General features: G+C 42.2%; 1 protein-coding gene across 1 annotated transcript in view; it reads right to left on the reverse strand.

Moving 5' to 3' along the window:
* VPS13C (vacuolar protein sorting 13 homolog C) overlaps window positions 1-26,479 on the reverse strand; it is a 6,956,796-nt gene that overhangs the window by 6,304,842 nt on the left and 625,475 nt on the right. The gene's annotated exons all lie outside the window — the stretch shown is intronic.

Below are 26,479 nucleotides of genomic sequence, written 5' to 3' on the forward strand. Positions count from 1 at the left end.
ACTACAAACACTAGAATATTTATATACAGTGTTATTCACATCCTTCCTTTTTACGGAACTTGGGTGTTATTTGATTCTATCACAATTTCCTAGTCATACCAACATAAAATGAATCACAACCTGAGCATAATGCAATGTATATCACTCCAGTAGATTCACAATTACATCTAAAATTCAAATTTATATTAAGACAAGTGAGATAATATAAGAACCACCTTCAAAAATGCATCTGCAAATAGTACACGTTGCATTTATAAGTTCCTTTCTTTTTATTAATTAATTTTGTCTCAATTTTTGTATCAAATCTTTCTAATTGTTTTATACTGCAATTCCTTGTACTGACAAATTTTGGGGTACTTCCCAAAATCTGTCCTAATTCCTTATGTCCATTAATAATTCTCCAATTGTTACTAATGATCTTAATAATAGGGGCATCTACAGGCGTATCTATAATACACAGTGGAACTTTATTTCTAGATCTGATTAACTTTTCTTTTTCTCAAAACCATGCATTAATATAGGAAACAATTTAGTACATCTCTTATTTCCTTGGCTGACTTTTCTAATAAACTTAACGGATAACCCAATACTTTGCTGTATTAAATCAAGTATTGTGCCAAAATTTCTACATGTCTTAAGTTCCTTGTGGAATCAGCAATGACAACCCATTTTTCAAGAACCTGGTACAATTTTACAATATGGGTTTGGAGTTTTTGAAAATGATTGTAAAAAGAAACAAAGGACGGTTGACAGTTACACACAACTAGAGGGATGGGACACTGACATAAAACAATATCTTGCCATTTCCCCGGAGGCCAGACACCTATATGAACGCATAACAGAAGTTGATTGTTTTGACAATCAATAGTTATTTGCAAATTAAAGAAAAAAGAATGAGATTGTGTAGCCTGTCAAACCAATACACATTACACATGGTTTTCTACTTGTTCAGTAAAGACATTACAAAACAAAAAAAATATTAACTTTAAAGGAAAATCGCGTGGACTCAAACATTCAACTAATGCAAGAAATCAGATCAACTAATCGAATGCTTGGACTGAGAATACGTTTACAAACAGGGGTGGAAATTTCAACACAGCACAAGGTGAGACTAGATGTGTGGAAGTACAAGCAGAGGTCCATCATGACGGTACTTCCTATGATATGTACTTTCCTCAATTAATACAGGATAGCTTAAATTCTTCTACGGGTGTACCTGCAATTTCTGAAATAAATGAAGAGCCAAAAAAGCTTGGAAGCAAAGAATGTGGGCAATCAGACATCCGACACTTCCAACCGGAGTTGGAATCGCAAAAAAGTAAAGCAAAAATAACTTGCACGTCAGTAGAACAGAAAATAATTAATTTAAGAGGTACTGAACTGAATAATCACCATCTTAAGGTTCTTAGACTTGGACTTGGTTTTATTCCTAGTCATAGATCAAGTGTAACTCGCACTATTCTTAAATTAAAAATGTATACAAGGAAATTAAAATTGGCATTTATACTTAAACACGTTATGAACAATGGTTCAAAAATGCCTTGTACCTTTAATCCTGTATTACATTTTACTTTAAAAAATTTTGAAGCGTTTTGTGAAAGCAATATTAGAGACTGAGTATGAAAAATGTTAAGTCTTATAAGTTAACTTACTTAAAACGCACATTGAAAGAATTATGAAATGAAAAAGCTTACACTTTATAAAAGCTGATAAGGGGGGGTGGGGGTTGGTCATTATGAACGTTCACGATTATGTTGCTATGAAACGGATGTTAAACAATGAAAACGAATACCAAGTAGATTCTGTTAGTGGAAATGAACACCAAATACAGGTTTGTGTATTCTTTATTAGAAGATATGTTATTAAATGGTGAAATAGACGAACTTACATACTTTCTTTTATAACAAACATCCACAAATTGGAATTTTTTTTGGTATACCGAAAATTAATAAATATGTAACCCAGCCCCCTTTCAGACCGATTGTATCAGCTAGTGGAGGTATTACTGAAGGGCTGTCCATTCTTTTAGATTCAGTGTTTAACCCTACTGTACAGTATTGGACTTCATACTGTAGAGACTCATGGGACTTTTTAAATCACATCAGAAATTTTTCTTTAAATAATTTACAAAATGTTTTAACATTGGTCACGGTTGCCATTGTGTCTATTTAGATCTATCCTGACTGATCAAGGGGGTAGTGTTTGTAAGACATTTGAAAACATATGCTAACATAACAGGAGACACTGTAGAAGTTTATTGTAAATTGTTAGACGGTGTTTTAGAAAATTTTTTTCTTTTTACATAAATATTACAGACAAAAAAAGGGGCTGCCATGGGGGCAACTACTGCCCTGGCATATGCAAATCTTGCGCTTGGTTGGTGGGAAAATGTATTTCTACCAAATATACAAGAGTCTTATATTTTCTACAACAGAACTGATTTATTTTTTGTTTTAAAAGGACAAAGTGATAATGCTAGTTTTCTAAGGCATTTAAATGATACTTCTAGCTTTCTGTACTTTACACGGAGTTCTACTGGAAACAAAGTTAACTTTCAGACATGCAGTTGATCCTGTTAAAAAATTTGAAAGTAATATACATAGAAAAAAACACTCAGTTATTTGCATTGTTTAAGTAATCATCCTTGGTATATGAAACGTAATACCCAGAGGACAGTATATTAGAGCCTCACGTATGATTAGTAGTGATGCAATGTTTGAGAAAAGTTAATTTTACTTCCTTTTTCTTAGATAGGGGTTATACGTTAAGTTTATTAGAAAAGACAGCCAGTGGAAGTTAAAGATGAGATCTACTCATTATTTTCCTATATTAATACATGGTTTTGAGAAAAAGAATAGTTCATCAGATCTAGAAATTAACCTAAGTTCTACAGTGTATTATAGACATGTATGTAGATGCCTCTGTCGTTAAGAAGATAATTAGTAACAACTGAAGAATTATAAAGGGACATATGGAATTAGGACAGATTTTGAGAAGTCCCCCAAAATTTGTCAGTACAAGGAATCCCAGTATATACAATTAGAGAGATCTGATACAAAAATTGAGAAAAACTGATTAATAAAAAAGGAAATTAAAAATGCAACAAGTGTACTACTTGTAGATACATTTTTGAAGATTCTTTTGCTATATTATTTTATTGCTATATATTCTGGAGCATTTCGCCCCGGGCCTCCGCTGAAAACAGGATCTGTGGAACCTAGTTGGACTTTCCCGGGTCAACAAATGTAAAATAAATAAAATAAATAAATATTCTCACTTGTCTTACAATATCAATTTGAATTTTAGATGTAATCGTGAATCCACTGGAGTGATATAGATTGCATTATGCTCAGGCTGTGATTCATTTTATGTTGGTATGACTACTTGGAAATTAAGTGACAGAATCAAACACCCAAGTGCCATAAAAAGGAAGGGTGTGAATAATGCTTTATATAAACATTTTAGTGTTTGTAGTAATTTAAAAAAATTCTGTTTTAAAACAAGTTAGTTTAGATAAAAGAGGAGGTGATAAGAACAGTACAGTTGTGTACCTACCATAAATGTAGATGTTAGAGTGTATTCACTGTTGCAGTCATTACTATTGGGTTATCCTGCTGGCAGGCTACCCACAGTTGGCCTGAATTCCAAAGTCCTGGTCCGGCGTCGGTTGCTGTCGCCTCCTCCCTGACATCAGTGCGCCAGTGGTATAAAAGATGCAGCAGATGCCATTTTCTTCAGTTTTTCTTGCCCCAGATGTCAGGTGCCCCCAAAAGGGAAGTCTGATTTATGCCAATAAACATGCATTCAGAAAGTAAAACTCTACCTTCATCTACAAGCAAATACACCACATAGGTTGTATAGAATAGAGAAGTACAGATAAGCCCCAGCAAAGGAAAGGGGGATGGTGGGTGGGTAAACCTGGACTGCAACAGTGAATACACCAACATCTACATTTATGGTAGGTACACAAAGTACAGTTTTGTACCTACCATAAATGTAGATGTTCGAAGATCCACATTGCTGCAGTCCTTACTTATGGGTAGTCCGCTGTCCTCGGTCGGCCCGAATACCAAAGTATTAGGCTGACGTCGGTCATGGGCGCCTAGATCTGACATCAGAGCGTCAGGGTATAAAAGCGCATGACCGACGTCATATCCTCAGTCTTTTCTTGCCCCAGATGTCAGAAGGCCAAACAAGAAAGGCCACAGCCAAAACAGAATACCTCCCAAAACATGCCCAACAACAACCATCACCCAAAGCATAAAACCATGTCAAACTACAGAGGGAAGGAGGGAGGTATTGGACTGCAGCAATGTGGATCTTTGAACATCTACATTTATGGTAGGTACAAAACTGTACTATGTTCTTCATCTCACATTGCTGCAGTCCTTACTTATGGGTAGAATCCCAAAGCAACGGGAAAGGGAGGATGGCAAAATCATAAAGCATTAGGGGCTGCTAAAATGCCCTGTAATATTGCAGTGGCAAATCCAGCCCTAGACTTAGAATAAAGAGGAAGGTGGTAATGTTTAGAAAAAGTATGTACTGAACTCCAAGTAGCTGCTTCCAAAATATCTTTTGTAGCTACCCTCCTTAGAAAGGCAGTAGAAGTGGCAGTAGCTCTAGTGGAATGAGGTCTGATTTCAGCCGGAATCTCCTTACCACGATGGGAATAACAGAAAGAAATACAAAACCCAATCCACTTAGAAATAGTTTGTTTTGAAACAGGTTTACCCTGAGAACCCAAAGCAAAAGAAACAAACAACTGCTGAGACCGTCTGAACTCCTTGGTTCTGCTCAAATAATAACGCAACTGCCTGTGAATATCCAAAGTATGCAAAATCTTCTCCCCTTTATTTTGGGGGTTTGCATAAAAAGTAGGCAAATGAAGAGTTTGGTTTAAGGCCACACTAGAAACCACTTTAGGCATAAAGGAAGGATTAGTACGCAAAGATACCCTATCCTTATGAAAAATCAGGAAAGGCTCCACTGCCATAAGGGCCTGTAATTCAGAAACCCTTCTTGCAGAAGTAATGGCCAACAAAAAAGCAGTTTTCCAAGACAAATACTTTAACTCGGCCGTAGCTGCAGGCTCAAAAGGTTGTAGAGTAAGTTTTTCCAACACAAAATTGAGATCCCAAGCAGGAGTAGGAGCTCTACGTGGGGGTCTTATGTTCTTTGCCCCTCTAAGAAATTGCTTAAACAAAGGATGAGAGAATAAAGGAGGGTCACAGTCATAGTGAGCAGAAATGGCTGCAGCATGAATCTTTATAGAGGAGAAAGACAAACCTTTGTCTAGTAACTCAGTAAGATATTGAAGAGAAGCACGCAAATTAGGCTTGGAAACATCAAAGTCCTTCTCTTTGCTCCAAATAAAAAATCTCCTCCATTTATCAGCGTAAACTTTCCTAGTACTAGGCCTTCTGGCCTCCAAAATAACATTCAAAACTTGTTGTGGCAGCTGAAACCCTCCAGGGTCTAAAACAGAATATGCCAAGCTGTTAGATGCAGAGACTGAATCCTGACATTGAGGAAGTGACTGCCCTCCTGAGACAAAAGATGCGGGATTAAAGGTAGAGGCCATGGAGGCTCCCTTACTAAACTCCTCAGAAGTGGGTACCAGTGCTGTCGAGGCCAATCCGGCGCTATCAGAATCATGGATGGCTTGTCTTGTCTGGCCTTCAAGAGTACCTTGGGAAGGAGAGGCAGAGGTGGAAAGGCATAGACATGAAGATAGCTCCAACTGAATGATAGAGCATCCACCTTCCAAGCTGTGTGATGAAACCTTTTTGTGCAAAACTTTGGCAACTGGTAATTTAGTGGAGAAGCGAACAGATCTATGTCTGGAGTCCCCCATAACACTGTCAACTGCTGGAATACATGAGGATCCAATTTCCACTCGTGAGGATCCACTATTTGTCTGCTCAACACATCTGCTAAGGAGTTCTGTGCTCCTGGCAGAAACCTTGCCTGAAGATTGAGGTGTAAACTGAGAGCAGTCTCCCACAAAATCAGCGCTTGCCTGCAAAGAGGGTATGAATGGGTTCCCCCTTGCTTGTTGATGTACCACATGACAGTAGTGTTGTCTGTTTGAATCAACACCTGCCCTGGGTGAAGTAAATCCTTGAAAGCCATTAATGCAAACTGGACTGCTAACATCTCCTTCAAGTTGATATGCAAATGTTGAAGTCTGACAGGCCACGTGTCTTGCACCCATTTTCCATTGAGGTGTGCTCCCCAAGCCTTGTCCGAGGCATCTGTCGTTAGAATCTGACTCGCCTCTGGTCGGGTCACAGAGAGTCCCTTGTTTAGGTGACATTCCTGAGCCCACCACAAAAATTCCTTCCGAATGCAAGGTATTATCTGGATGACAGTGTCTAGATCTTGGCAGTGTTGTGTCCATACATTTTTGAGATACCATTGAAGCTTCCTCATATGCAGTTTGGCATTGGGAAGCACCAGAATACAAGATGCCATGAACCCCAAGGCTTGAAGGACTGTCCTTGCAGTCAGCCTGGACTGTAGAGACATTTGATGGAAATAAAGAGAAAGGCTTCTTTGTTTGTCCGGGGTCAAAAAAGCCATCTGGGAAGCTGTATTCAGTCTCACACCCAGAAAGCACATGTCCCGAGAGGGTACTAGACTGGACTTTGTTTCGTTCACAGAATACCCTAGGCATCTTAACACTACCATCACATACTGTAGATGATGAAGAAGTTCGTCTTTGTCTTGAGCAATAATCAGGCAATCGTCCAAATAAGGATAAATCTGTATTCCTCTTAACCTGAAAAAGGCTATCACTGGAGCCAGAACCTTTGTGAACACTCTGGGCGCAGTAGATAAGCCAAAGGGCAATGCAGAGAACTGATAATGTAAATTTCCAGCTCGAAAACGCAGGTACCTCCTGCAACTGGGCCTGATAGGAACATGAAGATAAGCCTCTGAGATCCAGAGTTACCACCCAATGATCTTTTCCCAACAAAGGTAAAAGCTGTTGTAACGTCAGCATCTTGAACTTTGGAATGTCCAGATAAGTGTTGAGGATAGATAAATCCAAAATTGGTCTCCACGTGTTCCCTTTCTTTGGAACTAGAAACAGGCGAGAATAAAATCCTAGGCCCACTTCTGACAGAGGAACTGGCTGTATAGCTCCCATTTGAAGAAGTAAAGAAATCTGTTTGTGAGCCTCTAACCTTTGCCGAGGAGGAACATCTGGCATGCCTTTGAAAGGAGGCAATGTATGGAAATAAAACTTGTAGCCTCGGTTTATAATGTCCAATACCCATTTGTCCTGGGTGACAAAGCCAGTTTTGCTTGAAAAGTGCTAACTTTCCTCCCAAAGGAGCTGCCAGGCAAGAGGAATCTGGCAGCTGAAAATGCAGGTCATTGGGCCTGTTTACGAAAGGACTGGCCCCTGCCCTCACCTGCAGACTGTGCAGGCGAACTCCATGTTCTAGGTCTGAAGGAACTCTGAGCTCTGCCCCTACCACGTCTAGATCTGTCCCTAGACTGAGAATCAGAAGAAGGGTACGTCCATCCTTTAGTAGGCCAATTTCTACTAAACTTTGGAGGTTGCACCTGCAAAAAATCTTTAACAGTCTGCATAGACTTAGCCTTGTCCTCCATTTTCTTTAATACAGACTCCACAGGAGGACCAAACAAAACTTCAGACTGTAAAGGGGCATCCAGAATTCTAGTCTTAACATGCTCAGACAAATTCTGATCCTTAAGCCAGGCGTGCCTTCGAATAATAACCAGTGGCAGCCACCCTAGAAGAAGCCTGTAAAGCATCAAAGCCACACTGTAAAGAATGCTTGCCCACCTGTTCAGAGACATGTACCAAATCCTGCAATTCTTTACACTCTATACCCTCTGCTAAAGCATCCACTTTAGATTTTAGCTGAGAAAGGAGGAAATTCTGATATTTCAACATATGAAACTGGCAATTTAAAGCCCTCATTGCTAACGTAGAGGAGGTATACACCTTCTTACCCCATCTATCCAAAGCTCTAGCTTCCTTATCTAGAGGAACCGGATTTTTTACAACAGAAGCTCTAACACCCTTAGGCCCCTGACTAATAGTTTCTGGGTCTGCCCTAGGACTTTTATACAGATATTTATGAGCCTCAGGCACCCTGTAATACCGGTCTGGTTTGACTGGCGCAGGAGGCACAGAATCTGGATTAAGGGAAGCCTCCGAGAAAACATCTTGAGCAACATCCAAAACTGGAGGTATAGCTAAGGGTCTATGCTGTGGTAAAAACAAAAATTCCCTAAGCCTTTTCCGTGAATCAGAGAAATCCTGTCCTTCCCACTTAAAATGCTCCCTCATGGAATGTAAAGTTTCTGAAAATGAAAAATCCTCAGGAGGAGAAGCAGAAGGAGTGGAATCCTCTGCATCAGAATCCGAATAAGGAGGAAAATCTTGAATGTCTTCCGCAGAAGACTCTGAATCATCTGAGGCCTGCTCCAAACTTTCCAACTCTGGCTCTACCCTGGGCCTCTTATCAGGAGGGGGCATAGAACCTCTAATTAAAGTAATCAAATCTTCTGCCATTTTAAGCATGTGCTTTTTAGGCACTGACCCTGAGGAACCAGGACTGACACCAGAGGAAGGCAAAACAGACCTGCCCTTAGAAGGAGCCTTAGAAATAGTAGCAGAAGGCCTAACCACCCTAGGCACAGTAGGGAGAATAGTAACCTGAGAGGCCCCTTCAGCCTGACCTGACTCCTGTGAGGCCACCTCTTGCAAAATCAAAGTTTCCCCCTGAGTCTCAACAGAAACTTCAGCCGGATCCACCTGTTCCCCTGTAGCTTCTAAAGGACCGGCATCCGAAACGGACGAATCATCCTGCCTAGGCTTCACAGATTTGTCTTTGCGCTTCTTCGTGGAAGCGGGCGTCGGAGGATCCGACGGCATATTATAATTACACCGCTTGCCAAAGACTAACCTAGCGCAATCTAACCTCCGTTTTATAGTGCGCTTATTGAACCTAGCACAAAACCGACACCCGACTACGTCGTGCTCCGGTCCCAAACAAGGAATACAAAGTGAGTGGTAATCCCTATGCGGTATCTGTTTCCCACAAGAAATACAATTATTCACTTTTTCTGACATCCGGTAAATAACTGAGGCAAGAAAAAACAAAAATATTCCCCAACGGGGTACTTAGCCCAACTTGGTATCGGTCTGAAACTCCGAATTCGAAAAATTTCAGAACGCCGAACGGCACTTGCAACGCTGCTTCTGCAGCAGACCATGCGGCAAAAAAGACTGAGGATATGACGTCGGTCATGCGCTTTTATACCCTGACGCTCTGATGTCAGATCTAGGCGCCCATGACCGACGTCAGCCTAATACTTTGGTATTCGGGCCAACCGAGGACAGCGGACTACCCATAAGTAAGGACTGCAGCAATGTGAGATGAACATCTGTACTACGTTCGTGTTTCACTGTTGGTCATTACTATTGGGTTGAATCCCAAAGTTATGGTTAGGCGGCTGGGGCTAAATAGGATTAACAGAGGTTATGAGGTCCTGCAGAACTGCAGTGGCAAAACCTGCTCTGGATTTAGAGTAGAGAGGTAAGTGATAGTGCTTTGTAAAAGTGTGCACTGATCTCCAAGTTGCAGCCTCTAAGATGTCTTTGGTTGGTACTCCTCTGAGGAAGGCTGCTGAAGTGGCTGCTGCTCTGGTTGAATGTATTTGCCATGCTGCGAATAGCAGAAACGAATGCAGTGGCTTATCCATTTTGAAATAGTCTGCTTTGAAATGGCCTTTCCTTGTGATCCTGCAGCATAGGCCTCTAGAAGTTATTCAGTCTTTCTGAAAGCTTTGGTTCTGTCCAAGAAGCATAGCTGCCTGTGAATGTCCAAAGAATGCAGTAGTCTCTCACCCTTATTCTGTGGGTTTGGATAAAAGGTAGGCAAATTAATAGTTTGATTCAGGGCCACACTAGATACTGCCTTAGGCATAAATGTTGGGTTTGTCCTCAGAGAAACCCTGTCCTGATGGAAAATGATAAAAGGTTCCACAGCCATCAGCACCTGTAACTCTGAGACTTGTCTTGCAGAGGTTATTGCTAGTAGCAGAGCTGTTTTCCAGGATAAGAATTTTATATCAGCTGTAGAGGCCGGCTCAAAAGGAGGCAGTGTGAGTTTTTCCAAGATAATTTAGGTCCCATGCAGGTATTGGTGCTCTCCTCAGAGGTCTTATGTTTTTGACCCCTCTGAGGTACTGCCTTAGTAATGGATGAGAAAAAAAGAGGTGGTTCTATATTGTAGTGAGCTGAAATGGCAGAGGCATGAATCTTAATTGATGAAAAGGATAGGCCTTTGTCCAGCATCTCAGTTAAGTACTGCAAAATCAGAGGAATATTTGGTACAATTGTGTCAATTCCTTGTGCCTGGTTCCAAGCACAGAATCTCTTCCATTTTTCTGCATAAGATTTTCTGGTGCTAGGCCTTCCGGCCTCCAAAATAACATCCATCACTGCTTTAGAGAGAGACGTGTTTTGAATGGTTACATTATCCGCCATGCTGCCAGATTTAAGGTCCTGAGTTGGCTGTGCAGGATCTGTTTTGTTGGGTCAATAAATGAGGAATTTGAGGCAATGTCCAGGCTGGGCATTGAGACTAGCTCTTTAGGATTGGGTACCAGTGCTGGCGGGGCCAGTCTGGGGCGATCAGTATAATTTTTGGCATCTCTTGCCCGACCTTTAGGAGTACCTTGGGGAGGAGAGGCAGAGGGGGAAAAGGCATATACTGTTAAGCTTTTCCAGCCGAAAGATAGAGCATCCACTTTCCATGCTTGCTTGTCATAAGTCCTTGTGCAGAATCTCTGTAGTTGGCAGTTTGTGAGGCGAGACAAATAGGTCTATGTCCGGGCATCCCCAGTTCCTTGTTATGCTGAAGACTTGTGGATCCAATTTCCACTAGTGGGGATCCATTAGGTTTCTGCTTAGTTCGTCTGCCAGAGAATTTATCTTTCCTGGCAGGTATTGTGCTTGCAGATGTACTTGGCAAGTCAATGCTGTGTCCCACAAAGTCATGGCTAGTCTGCAGAGGGGGTAGGAATGTGTGCCTCCCTGCTTGTTTATGTATCACAGGACTGTAGTACTGTCCGTCTATCAATAGTTGCCCTGGATGAAGTAGATCCTTGAAAGCTGTCAGGGCATTTTGTACAGCTAGCATCTCTCTGACTGATATGTAGATGCATTTGGTTTGCGGGCCATGTGCCCTGAATACATCTTCCTGCCATATGGGCCCCCAGGCATAATCTGATGCATCTGTTGTTAATGTCTGCCTGGCTGTGGGTAAAGTGAAAGGCTGTCCCTTGTTGTGGTGACAGGCCTTTGCCCACCATCAAAACTCCTGTTGTAGTCAGGGAATGAGGGTAATTATTGTTTTAGGCTGGGGCAATGTTGAGTCAAAACACTCTTGATACCATTGTAGTTTCCTCATATGCAGTCTTGCATATGGAATTAGCAGAATGCAGGATGCCATGAAGCCCAAAGCCTGCAGAATTTTTCTTGCAGATAACTGGGTCTTCGTTGCCAACATTTTGAAATAAGTAGTCAGTTGTCTGTCTGGCGTGAGATAAGCCACCTGGGCAGCTGTATTTAAGCTTGCACCCAGGAATATTATCTCTTGAGAGGGTACGAGTTTTGATTTATTTTCTTTTACTGTGTACCCTAGGCATGTTAGTAATCTTTTTACAAAAGCCAGATGCTGTAGTAGAATGCCCTTGTTCTCTGCTTGAATAAGGCAGTCGTCTAAGTAAGGATATATATGTATTCCTCTGTCTGCAAAATGCAACTACTGGTGCCAGGCATTTTGCAAAGACCCTGGGTGCAGCAGATAAGCCAAAGGGCAGTGCAGAGAATTGGTAGTGCATTGAGCCAGCTATAAATCTGAGGTATCTTCTGCATGAATGTCTGATTGGGACATGCAGGTATGCCTCTTTTAGGTCTAGTCACAAGCCATGCCTTCTTGCACAGTATGGGCAGAAGCTGCTGCAGAGTCAACATTTTGAATTTTGAATTGGGGCAGGAGTAAGAAATCCCTAAGCCTCTTTTTAGAATCAGAGTAATCCTGGCTTTCCCATCGAAAATGCTTCCTAGGAGTATGCAAGGTTTCATCAAATGAGAAATCCTCTGGAGGGGAAGCAGAGGAAAGAGTCCTCTGCATCAGAATCCTCAAATGTAGATAAGGGTAAATCCTGGTCATCAGATGAAACAAATTTCAGAATCCTGATCAGAAGAATCATAACCAAATTCAGTCCTAGGTCTCTGAGGGGGAAGGTTGGCTTCCCCTGATTTAAGTAACAAGGTCTTCAGCCATTCTTATTTGTTTTTTAGGCATAGAGGCCTGACCATGCGATCTGGGCGTTAGTTTTCTAGGCATGGATTGAGTTTTAGGCCCTGAAGAAGATGGCGTCAGTTTAATATGCAAGTCAGCAGGCCTGAATACACCCTCAGAAGCCGGTGCCTGCACAGCAGCTCCTGACCCATCCAAGATAGAGACATCCGCAGGTTCTACAATTGAAGCATCTCGCAGCAGACCAGACTCCGAATGAGTCTCAGTAGAGGCCTGCGAATCTGTAGTAGCGGGTATCAGGAGCTGCAAAAGTACCTCACTGAGTACCAACGAACTGGCGACTAGTTTAGATGTGTCAGCAGCTTTGGAGCTAGGCAGTCAGTCTCTGTATCTTTGCGTTTTTTCTGAATGTCTGTAGTCTGGTGGCTTACCGAAGACATATCTGGATAACTGAATAGAGCACCAAAATATTTAGAAGTGTAAATATAAAGACTACGAATAGTTTGTTTAAATAAGGCACAAAACCCACAGCGAGGTATGTCATGGTCAGGGCCTAGGCAAGGAATACAGAACGAATGAAAATCTTTGAGGTATTTGCTTTCCACAAGAAATAAAATTGGCTTTTACTGACATCGGTTTAGAGCAAGAAAAAGTTTCCCAAATGGGGTACTTAGCTTTAGTTTAAGACTTTGGCTCTGAAACTCGAAAACGAAAATTTCAGGAGTCGGCCGACCGGCACTTGCGAACTGCTTCAGGCACAGCACAGCAAGAAAGACTGATGTAATGGCGTCAGCTGCATGCTTTATACCCCTCACTACCTGATGTCATGAAAGATGAGATAGCAAATGACGCAGGACCCAAGACTTTGATAATCAGGCCAACTGAGGGCTAATGCAAGCAGATAACCCAAATGTGATGACTGCAACAGTGAAACACGAAGAAAATCAGGAGTAGGGCTCTGGAAAATCTTAATACTACTTTAGGGACTGTGGAATGACATTTTTGTTCTCATAAACTAATTTATTCTGGAAATAGTTTCAGAAAGAGAATCCTTCAAAAGGTACTGGATGAAGCCATACTCTCCCCGTATAATCTCAGCAAGAAAGTACAGTTGTGTACCTACCATAAATGTAGACGTTAGAGTGTATTCACTGTTGCAGTCATTACACTTGGGTTATCCTGCTAGCAGGCGACCTGTAGTCGGCCTGAGTTCCAAAATCTTGGTCCGGCGTTGCTTGCTGTTGCCTCTTCCCCGACATCAGTGCGCCAGGGGTATAAAAGTTGCAACCAACGCCATTTTCTTCAGTTTTTCTTGCTCCAGATGTCAGGTGTCCCCAGATATGAAGGCTGTACAGATAAAAATATACCAAACCATGCATATATCAAAAACATTTTCTCCTTCTAAAAGCAAATGCACCACATAGGCTGTATAGAGTTGAGAAGTACAGAATAGTCCCAGCAAATAGGGGGATGGTGGGTAACCAGGACTGCAACAGTGAATACACTCAAACATCTACATTTATGGTAGGTACACAACTGTACTATGTTCGTGTTTCACTGTTGCAGTCCTTACACTTGGGTAGAATCCCAAAGCTTAGGCAGGGTGGCTGGGTCTAGACTGGATTTGGCAAGGCTAGCAAAGCCTGCTCTGGATTTGGAGTAGAGAGGTAGGTGGTAGTGCTTGGTAAAAGTGTGCACTGAGCTCCAGGTTGCAGCTTCTAATATGTCTTTGGTTGGTACCCCTGAGGAAAGCTGCTGAAGTGGCTGCTGCTCTTGTAGAATGAGGCCTAATGCCCTTAGGCACAGATTTGCATGTTGTGCATAACAGAAGCGGATGCAGTGTCCTATCCATTTGGAGACTGTCTGCTTTGTAATAGGTTTTCCTTGTGATCTTGCAGCATATGCTACCAACAGTTGCTCAGTTTTTCTGAAAGCTTTTGTTTTGTCCAAGTAAAATTGTAGCTGCCTGTGAATATCCAAAGAGTGCAGAAGTCTTTCCCCTTTATTCTGGGGATTTGGGTAAAAAGTAGGTAAATGAATGGTTTGGTTTAAAGCCACATTGGAGACCACTTTTGGTATGAATGTTGGGTTCGTCCTTAGAGAAACCCTGTCCTGGTGAAAAATGAGGAAAGGTTCCACAGCCATCAATGCCTGTAACTCTGAAACTCTTCTTGCTGAAGTTATTGCTAGGAGCAGAGCAGTTTTCCATGACAAGAATTTTATATCAGCTGTGCTGGCTGGTTCAAAAGGAGGCAGTGTTAGTTTTTCTAAAGTAAGTAAGTAGTAAGTTTGTCTTAGTTTTTTTTTTTTTTCTGTGCTTTCGACAATACCCCACTCGGGTATTGTAGAAAAACTTACCAGCTTAAATGTAAACCCATATGTCACAAGATGGGTTGCAAACTGGCATAAGGACAGAACCCACAGGGTTAGAGTTGCTGGCGCTATGTCAGACTCCAAGCCGGTCACAAGTGGTGTCCCACAGGGCTCGGTCCTTGGCCCCCTATTGTTTGGCATCTACTACTCAGAAGTACAGGCCAACATGGGAGGACTTTGGCTGACAAAGTTTGCAGACGACTGCAAACTGGGCGCCATAGTGGAAAGTGCATCGGACACGGATATCCTTCAGAAGGGACTCACGGAAACAGATAGCTGGTGCCAGAGCCATGGCCTGAAGTTAAACGCCAAAAAATGTATAGTCATACCCTTCGGGAAAAACAAGGTAACCCCAAGCTACCATATAGGTGGCAATCCACTAAGCAGAGAAGAGGTCATCAGGGACCTGGGGACCCAGGTTGACAGTGGCCTTTCTTTTGACACTCACGTTGCTAAAGTGGTTAGAAAGACCTTCTACATTACCCACCTGATCATGAAGGGATTCACATCCAGATCTAGTGAGGTCATTGTTCCCCTGAACTCTTCACTTATCAGACCAATGATAGAGTACAATGCCCCATTCGGGATGCATCTCACCCTACATCTGCAGCAATTGGAGAGACCCCAAAAGTTCCTCACCAAAAGGATAAAGGGGCTCCAAACTCTGTCATATGCTGCCAGATTGAAGAAACTCCAGCTCTATTCAGTCGCATACTGTCTGCTCAGAGGTGACATGTGCCTGACATACAAGGCCATGTCCAACCCGGAATTAATGGACATGCTCCACCTCAAAAAATCCAAATCCACCAAAACCACTAGAGCAAGCGACTTAAACCTTAGCACGGATATAAATAGGACATGCTGGAGGGATAGATTTATCAGACTCCCTATGCTGTGGAATAAAATCCCGGTCCATGTGAGGCAGAGCACCTCGCTGGCTCTGTTCAAGAGAAATCTTGACCTGTGGATGGGAGATCGTAGGTTTACCCCGGGAATCATCTCTGTGTCACTGCTGGACAGAGGCACAACAAACTAATGGGCACAGTATTTTTTCATATAAGGGGTGGCGTAAGCCACAAAAATTTGGGCTAGGCTTATAAATGCCTTAGGGCAGATAGCCTAGTATGAACCTATAAAACAAAACTGAGGTCCCAAGTAGGTACTGGTACTCTCCTAGGGGGTCTTACATTCTTTGCCCCTCTGACATACTGTCACAGTAGAGGATGTGAAAAAATACGAGGATCCGTATTGTAATGAGCTGAAATGGCAGAGGCATGGATTTTAATAGAAGAAAAAGATAGGCCTTCGTCCAACATCTCAGTCAGGTATTGTAAAATCTGAGGCATATTAGGGACCAGTGGGTCGAGGCCTTGTGCCTGGTTCCAAGCACAGAAACTCTTCCATTTTTCCACATAAAATTTCCTACTGCTGGGTCTTCCTGGCTTCCAAAATTACATCCATAACAGCTTTAGAGAGAGGTGCAGTCTGTGTGGCTACATTATCTGCCATGCTGCCAGGTTTAAGGATCTGAGTTGACTGTGCAGAATCTGATTATTTTGCTGTGTCAGAAGATGAGGGATTTGAGGTAGTGCCCAAGGCGGGCCTTGGGACAAAATCTTTGGGATTGGGTACCAGTGCTGGCATGGCCATTCTGGTGCAATCAGGATCATTTTTGGCCTCTTGTCTGACTTTTAGAAGCACCTTGGTGAGAAGAGGCATCGGAGGGAAGGCACAGACTGTCAGATTTTTCCAGTTGAAAGACAGAGCAGCCACTTTCCATGCTTGAGAGTAATAAGTCCTTGTGAAAAATTTCTGTAATTGGCAATTGTGAGGGGTGGCAAACAGATCTATGTCTGGGCGTCCCCATTCCCTTGTTATGTTGTACACTTGTGGATTTAGCTTCCATTCATGAGGATCCATGAGATTGCTGCTTAGTCTGCCAGTGTATTTTTTGTTCCTGGCAGGAATTGTGCTTGCAGATGTACATGGTAAGTCAGTGCTGTGTTCCACAAAGTCATGGCTTGTCTGCATAGGGAGTAGGAATGTGTGCCCCCCTTATGTACCACATAACTGTGGTATTGTCTGACTTTAATTGTCCTGGATGTATTAGGTCCTTGAAGGCCGTCAGGGCATTCTGTACAGCTAGCATCTCTTTTTGATTGATGTGAAGATGCATTTGTTCCTTGGGCCACGTGCCCTGAATACATTTTCCTGCCATATGTGCTCCCCAGGCGTAATCTGATGCACTCGTTATCTGCCTGGCTGTAGGTAAGGTGAAAGGCTGTCCCTTGTTGTGGTGACAGGCCTGTGACCACCATCGAGACTCCTGTTGTAGGTAGGGAATCAAGGTTATGATTGTCTCTAGGCTGCGACAATGCTGAGTCCAAACACTTTTTAGATACCATTGTAGTTTCCTCATATGCAGTTTGGTATATGGAATTAGTAGAATGCAAGATGCCATGAAACCCAGGGCCTGCAGAATTTTTCTTGCAGGGAGCTGGGACTTTGCCATCATTTGAAAGTAATGAGTCAGTTGCCTTTGTCTGGTGTGAGATAAGCCATCTGGGTAGTTGTATTCAAGTTTGCACCCAGGAATATTATCTCGAGAGGCCACTAGTTTTGACTTCTTTTCGTTTACTGTGTACCCTAGTCAAATTAGTAATCTTTTTACAAACTCCAGGTACTTTAGAAGAATGTCCTTGCTCTCTGCTTGAATAAGGCAGTCATTCAAGTAGGGATATATTTGAATTCCTTTTTGCCTGCAAAATGCAATTACGGGTGTCGGGCATTTTGTGAAGACCCAGGGTGCAGTAGATAAGCCAAAGGGCAGTGCAGAGAACTGATAATGCATTGAGCCTGCTATGAATCTGAGGTATTTTCTGCACGACTGTCTGATTGGGACGTGCAGGTATGCCTCCATGGGATCCAAAGTAACTAGTCAAGCCTCTTTGCCCAGCATGGACAAGAGTTGTTATAGTGTTAACATTTTGAATTTTGGAACATCCAAGAAAGTATTTAGAATTGACAGGTCCAGTATTGGTCTCCATGCTTTGTCCTTTCTGGGTACTAGGAAAAGTCGTAAGTAAAATCCTTGAACCTGTTCTTCTTGTGGAACATTTTGAATAGCTCCCATATCCATAAGAGCTGCAATCTGTTTTTGTGCCTCTGCCCATTGGTTTTGAGGCAGGTTTGACATACCTTTTGGTTTTGGAAGCGTGTGGAAGTGGAACCTGTACCCTTGAGAAACTATTCAACACCCACTGGTCTTGGGTGATTATGTGCCAATTTTTTGAGAAAAGTGCTAGCTTTCCCCCCTAGGGCTGCTGTCAACTGATAAGTGCTTGGCATTTACAGAGGAAAGTCATTGCGACTGTTTTCTATAAGGTTGTATTTTGTCTTCTCCTCCTTTGGGGGTTGAAGAACCCCATTGTTTAGGTATGTAGGAGCCTTGGGGCTGAGATCTGCCTCTTGGGCGTCTGTATCTGCCTCTTTGTGGCCTGTCTGACACTGGAAAGGACCAATTTTTTGAAGGCCAGTTCCTGCTAAATCTAGGTGGCTGAACCTGTAAGAAATATTTCACAGTTTGCATTGACTTTGCTTTATCCTCCATTTTCTTTAAAACCTCTTCTGCCTTAACACCAAACAAAGTATCATGTTGTAGCGGAGCATCCAATAATTTCATTTTAACATGGTCAGGTAAACTTTGTTCTTTCAACCAAGCATGTCTTCGAATAACTGAGCCTGTAACTGCGGCTCTACAAGCCTCCTCTAATGAATCAAAACCACATTGCAAGAGTATGCTTTCCCACTTGTTCAACTGCATGTAATAAATCCTGCATTTCTTTACAGTCAGGACCTTCTGTACTTGTAAATATTTTCTGCTTTAACAATGACATGAGATGCTTCTGATATTTAAGCATGTGCAACTGACAGTTTAAAGCTCTTACAGTTAAAGTAGCAGAAGTGTAAACTTTTTTCCCCATCTGTCCAGAGCTCTGGAATCCCTGAGGGGACAGACCCTGAGAAATAGTTTCTGAGTCCGCAGCGGGGTTTTTGTAAAGAAATTTATGAGTAAGGGGACCCTGTAGTACCTGTCTGGCTTTACTGGTGCAGGAGGTAAAGAATCTGGAGACAGACTGGATTCAGAAAAAACATCTACAACATCAAGCACAGGAGGGATAGTCAGGGGCCTGTGCCATGGCAATAGAAGGAAATCTGAGCCTCTTCTTGGATTCTGAGTAATCCTGGCTCTCCCAATGGAAATGCTCCATTACGGTGTGCAGGGTTTCCCCAAAAGAGTAATCCTCAGGCGGTGACGCTGAAGGAATGGATTCTTCAGCATCACAGTCCTCATAGGGAGGGAGAGAACAGCCCTGGTCAGAGGAAGAATCAGAAGAAATGGAAACCTGATCAGAGGAATCAGTGTCTTGCCTAGGCCTTTTGTCAGGAGGGGGATGGGAGCCCCTGATTAAAGTAATAAGGTCTTCGGACATTTTAAGCATCTGTTTCTTAGGCATGGATGACTGTTCTGGAGAATGCTGCACTTGTTTCTTTGTCTTTAATGGTGTTTTTGACTTTGCCTTTGTTCCTGAAGAAGCTTTTATTGTAAGCTGAGAAGGTCTGAAAACACCCTCAGAAGCCGGTGCCTGCTCAGCAGCTCCGGACCCATCTGAGGGTATATTTTCCGTAGGCCCAGTACTTTGCGTTTCCACAGGCCTCGGTGTCTCCACGTGACTGTCGGTTGCAGCCTGTGGCTCTGAGGTAGCGGGTGTCAGGGGCTGCGAAAGCGCCTTACTGAGAACCGGTGACTGGCCTAGAAGAGGCTTCATCATCAGTTTTGGACCTCGGATGCCTGTCTTTCTTTGTCTTTGCGTTTTTTATACATTCCGGTCGTCGGTTGTTCCGACGGCATTATGTAATTAAATCTTCATCCAAAATAACGTAAAGCAAAATCAGACGTTTAATAGTGTTTATTAAATCTAGCACAAAACTGACAATTAGTGACGTCGTGGTCAGGGCCTAGGCAAGGAATGCAGTAAGAGTGGAAGTCCTTATGAGGTATTTGCTTCCCACAAGAAATACAATTATTAACTTTTACTGACAGGTCTGGAGCAAGAAAAAAGTTTCCCCAATGGGGTACTAAGCTTTATTGAAGACTTCGGTTCTGAAATTCAATTTTGAAAATCTCAGGAGTCAGCCGAATGGCACTTGCGAACTGCTTATGCTTCGGGCACCGCGCGGCAAGAAAGACTGAAGAAAATGGCGTTGGTTGCAACTTTTATACCCCTGGCGCACTGACATCTGGGAAGATGCGACAGCAACAGACGACGGATCAAGACTTTGGAACTCGGACTGACTACAGGTCACCTGCCAGTAGGATAACCCAAGTGTAATGACTGCAACAGTGAAACACGAACATCCTTGATGTGATAAAATCTCTCCCTTTACAACCATTCTGTGGTTCAAAATCATGAACCTCAAAAAAAAAAAAAAAAAAAAAAATGAAGAATCAGTTCTTCTCTCACCAGAAACAGATTAACTGGAAGCCCAAATTAAGCCCAAACAATCACTTCTATTCAAAGTGACAGACAGGAAGAGATGTATACCCAGGTTCTGCATCTTTTTAACAAGAATTTCTGAAGCAGTAGACTCACTTTTGCCAGGCAATAACCTCTCTAGTAATAGTCAGAGCAGTCTGGTATTCTTTGCCCTCTTTCTCCCAGGACCGACGAGTGGCATTCCCTTGCCTAAGGGTTCTCCAACAGCCAGAGAATGACATGTCAATCTCAGTCCACAGTGGCTGGAGGGACTATACCAGAAGGAGCCAAGGAAATGAATAGTCTGAGTAAGCAGAAATTGCCATAGCAGAATTATCCATCTGCACCTGAGGCACTTTGGAAGAACCAAGGAAGCTATTAAATGGCACCAAGACTACTACAATTTTCTTAGTCTCAAAAAGCATCCCCAAGGATCAGTTCTAGGATCCCCTCTCCAATATCTTCAACAATCTACACTTTGCCTCTAAATGAGCAACCATAGGACAATATCCAAATGATGCTAAACATCTATTCTGCTCATATGGTATCCTACCTGCAAAACATCACTTAACGAGCCTTATTCACAGAATACTGGGCTAGATAACCCTAAAATGATGAAACTAATGCTATTTACCCTTAAAAACTATCTAAAACAAAAACATTCATTCCACATGCTATAATCTATTAACACAAAAATAGAATGTTATTCTCAAAACGAGTGGTGTGCCTCAGGGCTCTGTCCTGGGGCCCCTCCTGTTTGGCATATACTTCTCAGAAGTACAGGCAAGCACGGAAGGGCTATGGCTGACTAAGTTTGCGGACTGCAAACTGGGTGCTATAATAGTCTCCGGCCAACATGGAGATCCTCCAGAAGGGCCTAAATGAGACTGACGCATGGTGTCAAAGCCATGGTCTCAAACTAAATGCAAAAATATGCGTAGTAATCCCCTTCGGAAAAAACGGAGTACCCGCAAACTACAACATAGGAGGTAATCCCCTGAAATGTGAAGAAATAAGGGATCTAGGGACCCAAGTAGATAATCAGCTTTCCTTTGATAACCATGTTGCCAAAGTGGTTAGAAAATCCTATGTGACCTATCTGATCAGGAAAGGGTTTGCATCAAGATCTAAGGATGTAATGGTGCCCCTTCTACTCTTCCCTCATCAGACCCATTATCGAGTACAATGCACCAATTGGAATGTACCTGGCTAGACATCTCCAGCAGATGGAGAGACCACAGAGGTATCTAACCAAGAGGATTACTGGCCTCAAACAGTTGCCTTATGCAGCACGACTGAAAAAGCTACGACTGTTCTCTGTTGCATACTGCTCTCAGAGGCGATCTCTGTCTAACGTACAGAGCCATGTCCAACCCAGAATTGTTGAACATGCTCCATCTTAGCAAAACCAAATCTACTCGAGCTACACGCTCTAGGGATATAAACCTCAACACAACAATGAATAGAACATGCTGGAGGGATAGATTCCTTCAGAGACTTCCCTTACTATGGAACAGGGTCCCGATCTACATAAGACAGAGCACCTCACTATCACTCTTCAAGAGGAACCTTGATGAGTGGACGAGTAACAAAGTTCACACCAGGGATCACAGCAACAGCACTACTAGATAGGAGCCAAGGGTACTAGCTGCTAATACAAGGGTCAAGGGAACTACTAATGGGGAGGTGAATACCACACAACATGGCTGGGCTAATATATGCCTTCGGGCAGATAGCCCAGTACCAACCTATGAACCTATAAAACTCCTCGTAATGTTAATCAATGATTATCTCAAATTTCACCGCCGTCTCCAAGTCATCAAAAAACATACTGGAAACGAGGCTCCTCTATAGGGTGAAACATTTTCTTAATGACCACTCAAAAAATTGATAGCAAAAAAAAAAAAAAAAAAACAACTACTTTCATTCCTACCTTACGCTTCACTTACCTTTACTAATCTTAACTGCACTCAAAAAAAAAGCTAACTAGAAACGGCCTACAACAGAATTGCCAAATTTGCTGCAAATACCCTCCCGACTCGCCACTTCATACCACTACAGGATTACTGGCTGTCTTGAACTTTAACACTACCTTAACTCATTCAAGCTTATAACACCTTTTTTATGCGTTTCCAATTCACGTCCATAGCTCCTTATGGCGTCTAGGCCTTCTCTGGGTTTGGCTTCTTTAACAAAGCAAGCTATCAGCCAACAGTAATCAATAGAAAGTACACTGAATTATTAACTAAGACTGTTAATCTAGGATGTGCTGCAGTAGAGAAATTAGTCACTACTTGTCAAGTATTCATATTTTCATAACTGAGAGCCCTAGACATTACTGAGGGGTACAGTGTGAAATGCCATACTGAGAAACAGAAAGATTCATTGTCAATGTCCATTTATATAACACTATACCAGAGATGTTCCTACTGGTTTGCTAGTTATGAAAATAACTATTTCCATATGTTCTTAATACTTCAAAAACAAGGGACCTTTACTTTATGACATCAGGTGAAACCTTAGATGTTGAAGAACACTGATATTTGCACTGTAAGTTGCACATCTTTAAAGACATTCAGTATTATTTATGTTGCTAATTATACAACTAAGCATGTGTTTTCTTACTTCTGTAAATCTCAAATGTGCATTCAGAGGAGTTTATCAAGAAAAAGCTTATGTATGGCTAGCAAAAATGTCCCAACAATATATTAGCATGTTATGCAGTTAAAATATGAGAATATATTTGTAAACGTTTAACAAAAAAATAATTTGGGGCCTGTGTGCATCATAATATATTTAGTGTTTATGGAAATACTGCAAATTCACTTTAAATGCTTCCTCTAGTCTCCAAAAGTAACTTTCACTCAAGAAAAAAATGGTTTTAAACCAGTAAAGCTCCTGTTTAAAATATACTAGAAGTCATGTGGCAGTTGACAAAATGCTTTTTTCCCTACTTTAAAAAACTTCACAGAAAAAGTAAAATTTGTCAAAAAAAAAAATTATATAAGATCTGGCTGACTGTTGATCTTTGGAATCAAGTGAGGACTGCTCTTTAGAAGCAGAAAAGCTCTGAAAGGCTTGGAGCAAAGATACCTCTTTTTATTTTTTCCCATTTGAGCAGACTGCGAGTGGAAGGTACCCTGAAACTGTCTAGCTGTTACATTCTCAGCAGGATATAACCCACAACAGCTAAGCTAAGGCTACTGCAGTAGTGATGATTCAGACATCTATGCTTATAATAGCTCGAGATAACCCAGTGTCTGAGTGAGTGGGAGGTACCCTGAAACTTCGGAAGCTGTCTGCTTGTTATATCCTTAGCAGGATATAACCTATATAGCTAAGGCAACTGAAGGAGTGATCTGAACTTATCCAGCAGGAAAATGGCCTGCTTACATTTGAAGTGCATATGATGTAAAAGATGTAAATAAGAGTTGCATGGACTATTTGCTTAAGCTGAAATTAAAGGGGACAACCACAAAAAAAAAACAAAATACACATTTTATTATATCGAAGTTTTCTGCATCACTGAAGTCATTACACACAAAGTCATTATTAATGTCTTCTAACTTGTCAAACCCCTAATAAGGTATGCCATGCTGTACGATTTAATTTTTTAGACAAGGCGTCAGCCTTCCTCCTGTATTATATTGACAGAGAAAGTCCCATGGCAAGCAGATCACTAACTAGGGATGCTTCTGCTCTGGCCTAATAGTACTGCTATTTCCTATCTTTTGACTTTGCTTAGTTTCACTTTTACAAGTGGTCATCCCTGACATTTTAATATTAGACATGGACTAACAGGGTTTACTTGCTTTTTTCGGTCTTGGAAATGTGTTTGCAACTTGCACATTTTTTGAACTGTGAGAAATTCGACAGCTGTGATTAATACTTCCTGCTCAGGCTGATGTTGTGTTGCTCCTCTCAGGCTGATGCTGTGTTGCTCCACTTCAGATTCTTTTACAGTACAACCGGAGTCAGCTCTTTTGATGTAACCAGTCCTCCCCAAAATCATTAACTAGCCTCAGCCAAACATTTTGGATGCAATGCAAAAGTACAGTTGTGTACACTAACCATAAATGTAGATGTTAGAGTGTATTCACTGTTGCAGTCATTACATTTGGGTAATCTGCTGGCAGGTTGCCCTAAATCGGCTAGACTGACAAAGTCTTGGGTCCTGCATCGGATGCTGTCCCTTCTTCCATGACGTTAGGGGTATAAAACATGCATCCGATGCCATCACATCAGTTTTTCTTGCCCCAGATGTCAGGTGCCCCCCTAATGGGGAGCCAATAAAGTTAAAAAAATATATATATATTCCTCCAACCAAAAGCAAATACACCAAAAAGGCTTTTAAGCATAGTAAAAGAAAGTAGAGGTATAGCTGGAGAAAAGTAGAGGGCTGGAGGACTGCAACAGTGAATACACTCTAACATCTACATTTATGGTAAGTGTACACAACTGTACTATGTTCGTGTTTCACTGTTGCAGTCATTACATTTGGGTAGATACCCAAAGCTATGGTTGGGAGGAGTTTATATAGCATTAGGGCTAGCTACAAGGCCCTGCAAGACAGCAGTGGCAAAACCACCTCTGGATTTAGAGAAAATTGGTAAATGATAATGCTTGGTGAAAGTATGTACAGAACTCCAGGTAGCAGCTTCTATAAAATCCCTGGTAAGAACATCTCTGAGTAAGCCTGCAGAAGTTGATGCAGCCCTGGTGGAGTGACATCTGATCCCTGGGGGATAGTTTTTCCATGGTGCTTATAGCAGAAATGAATGCAATGGCTTATCCATTTAGAAATGGTTTGTTTTGAAATAGCCTTCCCCTCTGCCCCTGCAGCAAATGTTACCATCAATTGGTCAGATTTTCTTCGAGATTTAGTCCTGTCCAAGTAGAATCTAAGTTGTCTGAGCACATCCACGGAATGCAGCATCCATTACCCTTTGTTCTGTGGATTGGGAAAGAAGGTTGGCAAATGAATGGACTGATTAAGAGCCACACTGGAAACCACCTTGGGCAAGGATGGATTGGTCCTCAGAGATAGCCTGTCCGCATGAAAAATGATGAAAGGTTCCACTGCCAGAAGGGCCTGTAATTCAGATATCCTTCTAGCTGAAGTGATTGCTAAAAGGAAGGCTGTATTCCAAGAAAGAAATTTTAAGTCTGCAGTAGCAGCTGGCTCGAAAGGAGGTAGAGTGAGCTTCCCCAAAACAAAGTTAAGGTCCCAGGCAGGAATAAGGAGCTTTCCTGGGTGGTCTCAAGTTCTTTGCCCCTCTGAAATACTGCTTGAGCAGGGGATGAGAGAAGAGGGGTGGTTCTGTGCTATAGTGAGCTGAAATAGCTGAAGCGTGGATTTTAATGGAGGAAAACACAGGCCCTTGTGAAGCATCTCAGTTAAGTATTGCAAAATCTGAGGTAAATTGGGCACTGCTGTGCTCATCCCTAAAGATTGGTATCAGGCACAGAATCTTTTCCATTTGTCAGCATAAGATTTTCTTGTACTAGGCCTTCTCGCCTCCAAGACTACATCCATCACAGGTTTGCTGAGGGATGACAAAGGTGAATGTAAGTTATTAGCCAGGCTGCAAGGTTCAATGTTGGAAGCTGAGGGTGCAGAATTTGGTTTTCCTGCTGAGACAGTAAGGAAGGGGTCTGAGGCAGGTGCTATGGAGATATTTTTAACACTGCGCAGGAGTGGGTACCAGTGTTGGCATGGCCAGTCTGGAGCAATCAAAATCATTCATGGTTTGTCCTGTTTAACTTTTAGCAGAACTTTGGAGGGGAGAGGCATAGACTGATCAGCTTTTCCAGCTGAAGGACAGAGCATCCACTTTCCAGGCTTCTTTGTGGAGAGTCCTTGTGCAAAACTTGTCCAAATGGTAGTTCTGAGGGGAGGCAAATAGATCTATGTCTGGGCTCCCCATTTGCTTGTCAATATGTTGAAAGTCCGTGGCTTCAGTTTCCACTCATGTGGGTCCATGACATTTCTGCTTAGTCTGTCTGCCAGTGTATTCAATTTTCCTGGCAGCAATTGAGCTTGTAGGTGCACTTGGTAGCTCAAGGTTGTGTTCCACAATGCCATGGCTAGTCTGCAGAGGGGGTAAGAATGTGTACCCCCCTGTTTGTTTATGCACCACATAACCGTGGTGTTGTCAGTCTATCATTACTTGTCCTGGAAGAATGTAGCCCTTGAAGGCTGTCAGAGCATTCTGTACAGCTAACATTTCTTTTTGATTGATATGTAGGTGC

This window comes from Protopterus annectens, chromosome 7.part0, assembly GCF_019279795.1.
Source record: "Protopterus annectens isolate FY-2018-M chromosome 7.part0, PAN1.0, whole genome shotgun sequence".
Taxonomy (NCBI): domain Eukaryota; kingdom Metazoa; phylum Chordata; order Ceratodontiformes; family Protopteridae; genus Protopterus; species Protopterus annectens.